General features: G+C 39.3%; 1 protein-coding gene and 1 pseudogene across 3 annotated transcripts in view; both read right to left on the bottom strand.

Moving 5' to 3' along the window:
• Positions 1 to 8,744, bottom strand: part of ache (acetylcholinesterase) — a 64,502-nt gene extending 55,758 nt beyond the window's left edge. The window contains exon 1 of one of the 3 annotated variants that reach the window (XM_047386113.1): positions 8,471 to 8,744. The gene's annotated coding sequence lies outside the window, so the exon portion shown is untranslated. Of the gene's footprint in view, positions 1 to 8,338; positions 8,439 to 8,470 lie in introns of those variants that run through there. The other 2 variants (XM_047386111.1, XM_047386112.1) reach the window with 2 other exon arrangements.
• LOC124880360 lies at positions 3,325 to 4,664 on the bottom strand (annotated as a pseudogene).
• Positions 8,745 to 14,526: the final 5,782 nt, after the last annotated feature.

The following is a 14,526-nucleotide window of genomic DNA, read 5'->3' as shown; positions in this document are numbered from 1 at the left end:
CCGACCGACGGAGCAATGAGAACGATTCCAAATTCTCCATGACTACTCCGAAAGTCACCGTCGACGGACCCACTCGCCGTCACCCCCTCGGCAGCCTACTATGATTTTAAAAAATCCTAGAGGAAACCCTGCATCCTTCTCTCAATACGGTGCAGTCATTCTGTCCCCTTTGCACAAAAGCATCCCCGAAGAATGATGGTTCCACCTCCATGCTTCACGGTAGGGATGGTGTTCTTGGGGTAATACTCATCCTTCTTCTCCCTCCAAACAAGGCGGGTGAAGTTTAGACCAAAAATTCCCGTTTTTGACTCATCAGACCACATGACCTTCTCCTATTCCTCCTCTGGATCATCCAGATGGTCACTGGCAAACTTCAAACTTGGCCGGGACATGTGCTGGTTTGAGCAGGGGGACCTTGCGTATGCTGCAGAATTTTAATCCATGGCAGCGTAGTGTGTTACTAATGATCTTCTTTAAGACTGTGGTCCCAGCTCTCTTCAGGTCATTGACTGGGCCCTACCGTGTAGTTCTGGGAAAATCAATCACATTCCACATGATAATTGATGCCCCACAAGTGAGATCTCGCATGGAGCCTCAGACCGAGGGAGACTGACCGTCATTTTTATCCCTGATGTTCTTACACACCTCTCTAATCTTGGCCATTGTGGAGAGGTTGAAGTTTGTTTGATTAAGTGTGAGGACAGGTGTCTTTTATACAGATAACGAGTTCAAACAGGTGCAGTTAATACAGGTAATGATTGGAGAACAGGAGGGCTTCTTAAAGACGAACTAAGAGGCCTGTGACTGGAAGCAAATCGTTACCATATTTCAAATGAAAAAGCATTTTCAGAAATGCTTTTTCATTTTAAGAATGTGGCTGCATTGTTTGACTCATAAATGAAATTAGTTATCAATAATCCTATTTGCATTTTAATTTTTTTCTTCAAGACTGCTCATTCTTTCACTTAATTAAAATGAAAAAGACATTTGAGATTTATTTTTCAAAATGTACCCCAGCAAATAAATACCAAAATTCTATTTGAAATGTAAAATTTGGAAATGAAAAAGCATTTCCAGAAATGTAATGCAATGCAGACGTGCACAGCGCCCTCTACCGGGTAGCTCGTCAGTAGGGACCTGAGGAAGAGCGGCTGCTGACGTCACTCTGCTGCGCCCGCCGCTTGGAATGCTTTTTTGTTTTCGAGTTCTGGGCAGTACTTTGCGGGCAGAGCACAAAAACGAAAAAGCAATGTCCGCTTTGTTTTCTTTTTGATTATGGCATAAAATGTGCAGTCATGAAGAATAAAATGCAAATGCAAATAGGATTATTGATTAATAATTTAATTTATGAGTCAAACAATGCAGCCACATTCTTAAAATGAAAAAGCATTTCTGAAAATGCTTTTTCATTTGAAATATGGTAACGATTTGCTTCCATATGTGACAGCTGGAAGACTTACTGGTTGTTAGGTGATCGAATACTTATGTCATGCAATAAAATGCAAATTAATTACTTACAAATAACACAATGCGATGTTCAGGATTTTTGGTTTGATTCCATCACTCACAGTTGAAGAGTACCTGTGATAAAAATGAAAGACTTCCACATGCTTAGCAAGTGGGAAAACCTCCAAAATCAACAGTGTATCAAATACTTGTTATCCCCACTGTATATATGTCAAAATTAGAGGAAACGTAGTAACTATATTCTAAATTTGTTAAACAAGCAAAGCAAGGCAACACAACAGATTACATTGTAGGACAGGAAGTAAAATATCACTACTCGCAAATATACTGATGTGCATAAAAAATTAGACATATAGTTGACTCCATTTAATCAAGTTCAATCCAATAAAATCTGAAACATCAATCACTTTTTGCTTATTATTGCACTTAGCTAATTTGGAAGTACTGTGGAGTGCAAGGTGCCAAAAGTGAATTAACAGTACAACCTGTGTACAGTACAACAACCTGTGATCACACAAAAGGAAGGAAATTTGTGTTTTCTGCTTTGTCATACAAACACACAGAATACAGAAACCATCTATTTCTGAGTCTAATTAGGTCACCAAAGCAGCCGTCCATGAGAGCTAGGTGCAATTTGCAGTATATACTGCAATGCTATAATTATTGTAGGAGATGGAATCTGATCTGCCAGCATATACAGATTATAGTTTGCAAGCTGAGAGAACACAGCTTCAGTAATAACATGACCCAGCTACTATAGACTGACATAACCCTTGTGCGATATTAACATTCTGTTTACTCCCCTTGTACCACCGGTCAAAATAGACCCGCCCTACCAAAGCCCCAAAACAAAGCAGCTTAATTGAATTTTGAATCCAAAATTTATTATGTTATTTATCAATTCAACTCATTTTAATTAATTTTTTAATCATGCATTTTTTGTTACACAATACAAAAAGACGATCACCAGTGAACAGTATTACACTTTTTCTTTTACCACAAACCAACAGTCATAAGTTTTCTTTTACACAGTTAAGGTTTATAATTGCTATTATACAAATGTGAATTACTTCTTAATTAATTATATTGAAAGGAAAAAAAAATTTCAATAATTTGGAACGTTTTGTCAACAGTTTATTCTTTTATATTTTTTAGTTAGTGTATTATAAAAATACTTCTTTCATAACACAACAAAACAACAAAATGTTGCTTGATTTTGTGAACCGTTTTTAACATCAACTCTATTTAGCACATGTAGGACAGTCTGTGCGAACACGAGAATGGGCTTTGCAGATGTATTTCTCACAGGTGCAGTACACAGCTTTTGTCTTGCGGTCCTTCTTCCAGGCGCAGAACTGGCACCGTTTTCTTTTGACTGACCCAGCTGCAACCTCCGGTGGATCAGGACAATATTCAGCTCCCTGAACAGCTTCCACAATGGCTTCTGTGTGGGGCAGGCGCTCCGTTCTCTCAATGCATGGGGTGACTAGAGCCTTTCCCAACTGCTCAAGGAACATCCTTCTCTTGCTTTTCTTCCCTGACATCCAGGTCGAGTTGATCTCCTGCCACATCACAAAGGCAATATATGAGGACACATCAATGATAGGGCTGCATTGTGGCACAGTTGGTAGCACTGTTGCCTTCCAGCAAGACTCCCAGACGGGGGTCTTTCTGCATGGAGTTTGCATGTTCTCCCTGTGCATGTGTGGGTTCTCACAGGGTACTCCGGCTTCCTCCCACAGTCCAAAGACATGCCTGTTAGGTTAATTGGTCACTCTAAATTGCCCTTAGGTGTGTGAATGAGTGTGTGCATGGTGATTGTTTGGGTGTTGCCCTGCGATGGACTGGCGACCTGTCCAGGGTGTACCCCGCCTCTCGCCCGTAGACTGCTGGAGATAGGCACCAGCTTCCCCGCGACCCACTATGGAAGAAGGGCTATGGAAAATGACTGACTGACATCAACGATGTTATGAAAGATGACCAGGGGCCAGTGTGCAGTCATCCTTCTACAGCTGTACGGTTCAGTAACCTTGTCGAGGTTGTCCACGCCTCCTTTATTGCAGCTATAGTCGAGGATGTTAGCTGGCTTCCTGTCTTCACGATCACTGATTTCTTCTGAAGTGTGCTCAGCAGGGCCATGTTCTTGTTCCTTTTTGGAAGATAAGAAACAAGAGTGGTGGTGGGAGTGAAGGCAAACTTTGCGAGGAGTGTAGGGGGGAGTTCAGGCTTATTCTTCTGAGAAGTGCCAACCATGGTCATCTTCCTTTTCAGGAGCTCATAGGAGGTGAAACAATTGTCGCATGTGAAATTGTGCCCCCTCAGTCCAACTGTCAATTCAAGCATAACCCGCATCCCCTGGTTCTTCTCTGGTGCTCCACTCGGCAGCTTCCCTGTGTACACTTGCATATTCCATGCATAGCTGGATTTTGCATCACAGGCCATCCATATTTTTTTGATGCCATATTTTGCTGGCTTGCTTGGCATGTACTGCTGGAAAGGACAGCGACTGGTTGAATAAAAAAAAAAGGAGATTACAATTACTCAGTAAGAGTGTCACAGAAAAGTGCATGAATCAAGGATGTTACATCACAGTAAAATAAAAAATATTTCAGGTTTCATTGCATATATCAAAATAAAAATTTACCTTTGAATGGAACCAACTGCTCTTCTACTGTGACTTCAGGCCCAGGGTTGTAGAAGTATGGCAGATGCTCAACCCACTTGTCCCAGACCTCTCTGATGGCTGCCAGTTTGTCTGTCACACGCCTTGCTGGTCTTGACTCATGGTTGTCAAATCTCAGCATTTGTGAGAAAGTGTTAAAATTTTTCAGCTACATTGTGGCACGAAAAATTGTCCTTCCACTTTCTGCATACCAGAGACTATATAAAGTCTCGCCACGAGACCTATATACACCTGCTAATATCAAAAGCCCTATGTAGACACGCAGGTCAATCTCATCCATATTTTTCCAGTTTTGTCCATATTTTCAGAAACCCTCCAAATTTGTATTCTCCAGGATGATTTTTTCGATGGCTGGTGTGATCAACAGGAGAAAGGTGGATGAAACGTCCTGGACATGGGCAGTCAAATACCTTGTTGGCCCTGGAGTCATCCTTATGATGTTTGGTGCTGCTGTTCTTCCCTGGTTGCTGTCTGAATATGATGAAGACCATGCAATTTTGCCGTTCTTTGACAAAAATGTTTAAAAGCTTGAGGGATTTTCAATCTCTGGGTTGCATTTCTCCCCATCTTCCTCTTCAGATACATCTTCATCCTCTTGTTCTTCCTGAGCTCCTGAAAATATCTCATCCAGGACCTGTTGGACAGTGAAACATCTACTCATGGCTTCAGCAAGGAACCAACTAGGGGCACTTTGATTCAGGGTACCTTTTTATCCTCTATACTGAATTTTCTTTTTTATTATGCCTGAAATTGTATTTTGTTTTGTTTGGGTGTGACAGCCAAGCTGCAGATCAAGAGTGCAGGTACAGGTCAAATCCAAGTTCAATTCGTACATCAATCCAGTTTTTTTGATGTGTGTGTGTGTGTGTGTGTGTGTGTGTATCTATGTTTTAGAGAGAGTTTGTGTGTGGCCTTTGAACGTTTTCTGGTGTTTAAATACTTTTATAATTCGCGAGTCAGAAATTACCCATAAGACAATCTTTGTACCCTAGTGATGTACAGCCCACATGAAACAAACAAAAAAAGTATTACTTTTTTCTAATGACTTTAGAAAAAGTCTTAAAATTTCAAGTTGGAAAAAGATAGTTTAAGGGATTTGTTTTACAGGTAAACATGGTAGTGGGTCACTTTTGACCCGCAAGACAACACAAGGGTTAAACCTTGTTCGAAATAGCAATTTGTTTAAGCAATAACCATTGTATCAAGTCAGATTAGTTGAAAAATCAAAGCCATTTAGAAATAATGTAGAATACATCTCCACCGGGAGGAGGCCCAGGACACGGCACAGGACACGCTGGAATTATGCCTCTCGGCTGGCCTGGGAATGCCTTGGGCTCCCCCCAGAGGAGCTGGAGTAGGAGTCTGGAGAGAGGTAGAGTCTGGGCGTCTCTACTGAGTCTGCTGCTCCCTGTGACCCGGTCCCAGATTAATGTGGAGAAGAATACGAGTACGAGTACACTGAAACACACCTTGAGCATTAAAGTGCCTGTGACACGCTTTTCCCACAAATGCAAAAATTGAAAGAATTTGAACAAGCCAAGTTGCGTACAAACAGTGTTAATATGGCAAAAAGTTGCATTGCTGGTGGTTGCAGCAACACTGAGACAACAGCCGTTAGTCTGCACTACTTTCCTGAAACGAAGAGGATAAGTGCTCCCTGGATCAGAGCTGGAAAACTGACTAGGGACAGATGGGCTGGTCCCACCAAGCACAGCCAGTTGTGATCGGAGTACCTTTCAGCACAAGAAACCTCTGAATTTGTAAAACAAATTATGTCAGAGGTCGGGATATCTGACAGATGGAGAATGTTGAAAGCAGATGCTATAGCCACGCTGTTCAGTGCATCTGATGTAAACAAAATCGCCAAAGAAAAGGTTGTCACTGCTGTTGCTAAACGCATCAAGGCTCAGCAGGTAAGAATACTTCCTTGTCGGAAAAGTACATTTAGATATCAGCAGTTATTCTTAATAATTAAAAATAAAAAAATATTATTAATAATAATAATTAGAAATTATTATTATGAATGGAAGATGAATTACACACGCATATATTTAAATACATGTTTCTCTAAAGATTCTAATGACACACCAGGTAGTGTCTTTAAATCTTCAAACATACTTTTTGTCTGCTGCTACTGGCACTGCTCCATGCTGCTCAGTCGGCTCTTCTAACGGCTCCAACATATAAGGAGATGTGCCCAAAACTTGTGCTCTGCTATCTGATGACAGAATTCTTTCTTCTGACTCTGCTTCGTCTTTCTCTGATACTGACTGACATTTATCTAAAGAAACATCAGATTCATCGCCACAGCCTGTGCTGTTAGCCACTGCAGCTGTGGTCAGTTTACAAGCCGCAGTTTCCCTTTAATGTCATAAAATAGCGCAACAAAATCACAAAGTAGTGGTCTGGAAGTGCCATATTGGTGAAATTTATGACCATATATTTCAACAACCGTTAATTTCAGAGGCATGAATTTACTTTTAAAACATTATAGCAATGTTAGCAAAGATAAAACCACATTACGTTGGTCTATTCAATATGATAATGTTCATTTTTGCATTTTTATGTGTATTTGCACATTAAATATTGAATTCAATTGAAATTTTCAGTTTAAATATCAAAATCTTTAAGAAAATGCTTGGAAACTTCACTTTGCATCTGTACATGCTTTGTATTAACCTGTGAATTATTTTGAGTGTATAGACAACCTTGTTTATATACATATCTATAACAATATTATATTCCCCCATTTATTGCACAACTTTCTAAACTTTCTATTAGATTCTCTGAGCTGCATTTTTGATAAGGATATATTTCTAATGAAAACACCATTTCTATCATTTCTGGCTGCAAGAAGCTCCTGTACTCAAATCTTGGCCAAGACCTTTTTGTGATGAGTTTGCATGTTCTCCCCCTTCACGTGTGGGCTCTCTCCATGAACTACAGCTTCTTCCCACAGTCCAAAAAAATCCATGTTACATTAATTGACACCTCTAATTGCTCTTAGATGCATGTGTGCATGTGTGACTGCCCTGTGTGTCTCTGTGTTGCTCTGTGATAGACTGACACCTGTTCAGGGTGTATCCGCCTCTCACCCAATAACCACCCGAGGCAACACCAGACCTCTGTGACCCTGCAAGATTTAGGCAAGCATGAAAAATAAATGTAGATGTATATAGATGTATATCATAAAAACTATTTAAAATTTTATGTTTGAAGTCAAATTACTATTCTCATTCTATGCTTTTATTTTTGATGCTGTACATACATCTTTGTTTTACTTTTTCTCTATTGTTTGCACTGTTCGTTTGCTGTAAGATGCTGTAAAGTAATTACCCCCAATGTATTAAAAAACTATCTCTCCTTCAAGAAATGTGACTTAAGGTAAACCTGAATCAACCTGATCTCTGGAAAGATTTGTAATTTGTATCCCAAGTGGAAAAAGCACAATCTGATTACAGTGGAAAGCCGTTTTGGAGATAATATGAATGCTTTCACGCAAACATGAGGACGTTTTAATTTGGTTGTATGTACATATTTAAAACTCAAGATGAACGTAAAAACAATACTATGGAACGTTTTAAAGCACCCCAAATGTCTTTTTCCCCTCGGAGTAAGCCATATACTTTGAAATACTTGAGAAAGCATTGAGAACTTAAAGAACTTAGCCCAAACTGACTTTCCATAACGCATCGATTTTCCTGCCTCCTCCAGCTACCAAGCTTCCATCAACCCCCCGGACAGTAGAAGGACATGTCGCGTCATTACTATACGGCAGTTTAGTCAACCGTCAAAGTGTGCAGCCTACTGCTGTAGGCTGTGTTACTGTTGGCTGTACACAGTAAATGAATCGTCACCGTTGTCTATGTTTCAGCTGAATTTTATTACAATCCGTCAGAAATCCCTGGCAGCATATGTCAAAATGCGACACTACACTTTGCGGTTTGGAGATGAAATCGAACCACCTATTCAGGGGGCGTTCGGGTTCTGCTCATGAGCAGCCACATTATTAAACCGTTAGAAAACATAGGCAATATATACCTGGTCTAACATAGTACTGATTTGGTGGAGTCGGTCTGTATTAACTAATGACGTGAGCGATAGATGTTATGTTAAATGTGTCAGTCGCTTAAATTGGAATAAATGCCCATTCCCTGGCGCACGTCAAGGAAGGATAAAAGCACTCACACTAATTGCGGCAATCCGTGTCCTGTAGAAATGTTCTCCAATGATTGTGTCGATTTGGCACAAATTATCAACATATTAGAAAACCCTAGGCAGTTGAAAAAATAACGCTTAGTACCAAAGACTTAGTCTTACCCGACTACTTATGCAGGGAAAACCCAAACGGAGGGGTTGCTGGAAAATTCTTGTTCTCCTCCCTTTGCCTATCCGAGTCCCTTTGCTGTTGCTTATGAACAAATATTTTTTTTCGGAAAGAGAGATTGTTTCTGATGTGCTGTCAAAGACGAAATGTCGAAAACGCCTCCTTAAAGCAGCAATACGTTTACCAACTGAGCTGAACTGTAGTGGGAGACTGCTGCTAATAAATACTGCATGCAAACATCATAGTGATAGCTTCTATCGCGAGAGCACCTGTTATTCTCGGTGCCAAATGTTCTCCCCCCAATGGGTTAAAAGCCAGACACACAAACAGTTGCAGGAAGTGAACAGCATCAGACTGTCTATATATAGTAATGAAGATAATTAGATACTTAAAGTATAATGAATTGCAACATCATCAAAAAGGCAATTTATTTTAGTAATTAAATCTAAAAGCACCACAATTCATATAACCGTATTACTCATTTCAAACGTTTAATTTATGATATTTTTGGATGGTTTTGGCTTCCAGATAATCAAAACTCAAAATTATTTTTCTCAGAAAATTAAACAATTACATTATACCAATGAAAAGGCTTGTTGATATAGATAATAAATTAATAAAGATAATAAATGTGGGCTCAAGGAAAGCATATAATGTAATGTACTTTACAGTAAATGCTCCTAATCAGTGGATCTGCGGTAGAGTCTTAAGATCTGCGGCGGAACCCTAAAGGCTCTAAAGACGGAGGCAGTTCGTCTTCGAACCCCTCCATGACATGAACAAGAACAGGAAGTGGTTCATCTTTGAACCTCTCAGAAATACGACGCTGTTCATCCTTGAACCCCTCCAGAACACGAACATGCTCCTAATCATTGGTCCGGGATCCTTTCGCAAAAATTCCTTTTGCATAAATTTGTGGGGCATGGAAGCAAGCTGCCTGTGCCTTTGCTGAAATGTTAAGGAAGCCCAGGTTGCTCCGATAGTGACCTTAATCTCATCTGTATTTTTTGGGCTGTCATCTTCCTCTAGACTATAGGCCAGAAATTCTCTACAGTATTTTGATCAGGCCAATTTATGTTAAATAAAGCAACTTGGATTCAGTGTCATACAGTTGGAGTATAGGACCAAATTGCAGACAAAGGTGGAAAGGTGAGGAATGACTGTTAGTTTAATGAATAAACTCAGGTTTACAGGGTAGATCCTGGGCTGGAAGCACAGATTGGGTAACATCAGGGTAGCAAACAGTAGGAAGCAGTGGCAAACAAAAGTAAACCAGAGAGCTTAAATACTGAGGGAAGTTAAGTGTGAACCAATAAACCAGAAGAGGAGCTAATCAGGTGAATGTGACACAGCAAGAAATCTAAACAATACACACAGAGAATGACTAATTAATACAAATGAGCACGGAGTACAGGGAGGTAATCAAAACACATCTAAATGAACTGAAGATGGAAATGATACACGAAGTAACAAAAAACTAAACAGAAGGAATATAAATAAACCTGAATGAACAGAAAAGCACCTGGCTGAGCAGAAAATAAACAAACACAAAAACCTAACAGACAGATCCTGACATTTAGTGCCTTTCCTCTATTTCTCCAGACACCGAGATCTGGATTTCCAAATGAAATGCAAAATAAGCTTTCATTTGAGGACAGGTCTTTGGAACAACATTCAATAACCCAGTCCTTCTTTAGCCCAGAACTATAAGGCTGTCTCTGGTTCAGGAGTGGCTTAATGCAAGGTATGTGACAGTAGTAGTCCATGTCCTGGATATGTTTGGGTGTGATGGATCTTGGAGCTCTAAGTCCAGCTGCAGTTCATGCCTCCTCTCAAGTCTTGTACAGAGCTTTTCTTTACAACCCTCTCAATTAAAAAAAATACTTTTTTCATACCAAAGGGATATTAAATGTTGTTGTAGCTCATTTTATACCTTCTATAATATAATTAGAAGGTTAGATTTATTCCTGTTGCCTGTATACGTTTGAACCACACTTTTTTCTGTCCACTCAATTTTCCATCCCTATCCTTTTATACAACACTGTGTGAAAAGCCAGGTTCCCTAACAATGGGCTTTGGTGGCTTGTCTGTTAGTGATGATGTGATGTCACTGAGAGTCTGATGGATCACTGTCAGCAGTCTTCCATATTGTGGTATGAGCCTTCCTTTTTTTCTTTCTTTCTTTCTTTCTTTTTATGTGATGCTTTGTGATTATAATTTCTACCATGTCTTTTTGATATATTTTGTGTTCTTTATGTCCTCTTGTTTTTCCTGAAATTTCTTTGCCATACCCTGTGCTTGAATGGTTCTTTGCATATGTTAGGTATTATTTGGTCAACTCAGAGGTAAGAACGATACAGAGTCAGTTTTACTTGTGTCAAGGGTAGCCCACTTTGCAGTGCAACTACAAAGTTTTTGACACCCTATCTCTTTATTTATATGCACAGTTCAACAGACAGTTCAGACAGTTCAGTATGTGTGTGAGAAAGAAAGGAGGCTGGTTCTCACGAAGATAACAATGATCTCACACACACAGGGAGGAAGGCATAGTGCAGGTGCCTTGCAACACAAAGTTTTTACATGAGTGATAACAAGTTTTTGCACCCATCCAACAGTCCCTCCTTTTATCACAAGTAAAAACATTTAATATAAAAACGAGTAAGAAAAATACTCTGTATGAGCGAAAACCCACGGATGGTAAACAGATTATATTTTGTGGGAAATACTCATACGGCCCCGCCGCCCTCGGCGACCATTAAAAGTTAAATGTTGATTAATACTTGAAATCATAAAAATAAAAGAATTAAAAAATCTGCCTTGTTTATGTCATCATTTCACTTAAGCAACAACTTCTTTCGATTTTCTGCTGTAAGGTCATTTTATTAAATACAATGTATGAGTACACTCAGGCTTTTGATGTGATTTATTTACAACATGTCATCATAATCGTCCCCTTCATTTTCGTGCATTTCTACCTAGTTCAGTGTTGCATATGCCACCATGAACAATACCAGAAATTCTGTAGGAATGGATGTGTCAGTGGTCTGAGATGCATTCCATCAGATGTCCATCTCTTCTGGTGCGGTATCACCTCCTGTGGATCCTGCTTTAGACAGAGAAAGAGTCCTGCTACCAGAATTAAGCTCAGGCTTATCAGTACTGTCCTCATGTTACAGAGAGCCATTTTATAATTGGGCGCAGATCAGCTGTTTTCTTCACCGGTTTGAGACGCTGGGCCCTATGGGTCCTCCAACTCCTTTGAACCCGGACTTCCTTCTGCTACCCCGTTGGTTGATCTGGCTCCTGTAACGGCAAAACTGGCTTACAGTGGCTTTTATGAATCCAGGAAGGCCTCTCTGCTATTTTCAGAGCTGTGGGCATTGTCAGGAGTATTTGAAACGGCCCTTTCCACCGAGGAGTGCTCCAATCCTTCCGATGGAGTGTCTTAATCAGGACCAGGTCTCCAGGCCTCAGGTCGTTCTGTGGGATAGGAGCAGAGATTATCGGCAGACCACTGGACATTTGTTTTTCTTTTGTCTGCAACATTTTATTCATCCACTCAGTTAATGAAGTTTCCTGTTGTGCTTTCTCTATTTCATTCATGTCAGAGGGCAGAGAAAACAGTCTGCCATGTACTATTTCTTTGAGAATACAACTTTACATCAGCAACTTGGTGTCACGTGATCTCAGACTCAGAATATAGTGGGTGGAGTTATACAATGATGTACAGTAGGTGGCAAATGGAGTAAGACCAGTTTGATTTGGAGTTATTCTCATCCATAATTTAACCAGGGATAGGCATTCGGGCCGTGGCCTCCCTGTTTCTTCCATTGTTTTCCTTAATCTTTAACTGAAACCCTAATGTTTTAGAACTTAGTTCTATTAGTTTATTTACAAAATGAGTTCCATTATCTGACCTTATAATCTGTGGGATACCATATGTGGGGAAGAAATGTGTCACTAGGTTCATCTATTACAACTAGGCAATATTTCTTCCCCCGTGTTTGCAACAAATTATGCATGATCTGCAAAAATTAAATTGATGCTTTACCAGATGTGACATATTCCCCCCTTGACACGTGGGTCTTCCCAATGTGTCACTGTAGCCGCTGTGTTGTATACATTTTTTGGGAGGATTGGTTTATCTTCTATCTGATAGATGTCATCTTTTTTCTGTGCTCCTCTCTTTAGCCAGGCCTTTATTTCTGTCTTGGTTGCCGACTGTTGGGCGTCTTTCAGCACGTCTGTGTCTATAAATAGCAGATCTGACATTTTCTCTTTAATAGGTTGAAATGAGTTAGTTCTGTCCCTGATGATGTTTTAAAACCTCTATTTTGCCAAATCTTAGCATGGTGATGTACTGATCCGAACACGTATTGGCTGTCCGTGTATATAGTAAGTATTTGTCCCTCATGTAATTCACATGATCTTACTACAGCATATAATTCTGCTGTTTGGGCTGAGCATGTATTGGGTAGAGATTTAGCTTCTATTATCCTATCGATGGTTGTTACTGCATAACCAACTCTATTCTTTCCATATTCATATTTAGATGCTGAGCCATCTACAAACACAACACATGAATCTGGTATAAGGGTTTGAGAAATGTCTTGTCTGTGTTTTGTGTCTTCTTCAACTTTTGCTTTATAAGAATGTGGTTTTCCATCTTCTGCAGTAGGTAGAGTACTTGGATTTAAAGGGCACATCTTTTTAGAGTTATGTTTGACTGTGATAATAATAGCAATGTCAGTGTGATATGCCTTGCATGTAGCGTCAGGTGCTTCTCTTAATATTCCGGACTTCAACATATCTTGTATTACTGGCTTAGTACCTTCTTCAGCTTCTGGCTTTAAGGGGTATTGACGGACTAATGGCCTTTTTTCAGATATTAATTTAACCTTGTATGGTGGAAACCCCTTTATAAGCCCTACATCAGTTGATGATTGGGACCACAGTTCAGGTGGGACAGCAGCTAGGGCAGGATGCATGTTGCTCTCTTTGCTCTCAGCTAAGCCCTGTATTTGTCCCTCTGCCTCATCTAAATGTGTCCTTGGATGGACTTTGACTGTCTACTCTAGAGTGAGCTTCCATATTTCTGTATGAGGATCTACTTTTGACAGTGTCAGTGCTGTTCCTGCAGAGGTTTAAAGCCTCTGTTTTTCCAAATTCTTATTATTCTTTTTTATCATATTTTATATGTCCTTATTACATTTAAAAATGAGATCACTATTTTTGGTAGTTGCTATTATTCTAAATAATGCTTGGTTTAGTTCTTATTAAAAATTAAAAATAAAAACTCACTCACTGATGAACACAAAAATGAAGGGCATATTATATCTTATAATCTTAATTTATCTTACCCAGTTTTATAGATACAACATACAGTTTCAGTCAGCTTTGTATTTAGTTCAAGTAACTAAAGTTTGTTTCAATTAACTCAAGTTTTCTCTATTTCAGTCCAGTCCAGTAATTCTGTTAAGGTTCGTTTCATCTTATGTTAAGTTTGAGTGTAATTCGATCATTTTGAACCTGACTGGAAAAAGTCTAAACGTCTGTTAAAATCTTTTGGTTTACTATAGAGAACTGACCTAATATTATTATGGTACTGTTGAGGACTCTAATTTTTACATAACATGAAACAGACATTTATTTCACAAAAACAGAAAGTCAAACACAGACATTTGGCCACATGAAAGTTTAAATACCCTCTTTGTAAAAGAATTGTGAAAAATTGAAGACGGATCTATGAACTTTCTTATGGTTATCAGTATTTTCAATACAGGTAGAACCTTTGCTATCTTTATATGATTTTTCGAAAAAGATTCTGGAAACCTTATTAAGATATAAGTTTGGCAATGATCATCAGAACATCAGACCTTTATTAGCGCTTTTAAGGTCCCTCAAAGATGCATTACAATGAAATCAGTCATTCCCATTCCCACACATTCACACACTACTTACTTATTTCTCTGTCAGAGTCATTTTATTTGCAAAAATTTGAACATCATTTGACTTCTATTATTCTTAAAATGCACATCGTTTCCTCATA

This window comes from Girardinichthys multiradiatus, chromosome 14, assembly GCF_021462225.1.
Source record: "Girardinichthys multiradiatus isolate DD_20200921_A chromosome 14, DD_fGirMul_XY1, whole genome shotgun sequence".
Classification (NCBI taxonomy): domain Eukaryota; kingdom Metazoa; phylum Chordata; class Actinopteri; order Cyprinodontiformes; family Goodeidae; genus Girardinichthys; species Girardinichthys multiradiatus.
Note: the sequence above shows the minus strand (reverse complement) of the source record. Positions and strands in the feature narration are given on the sequence as shown.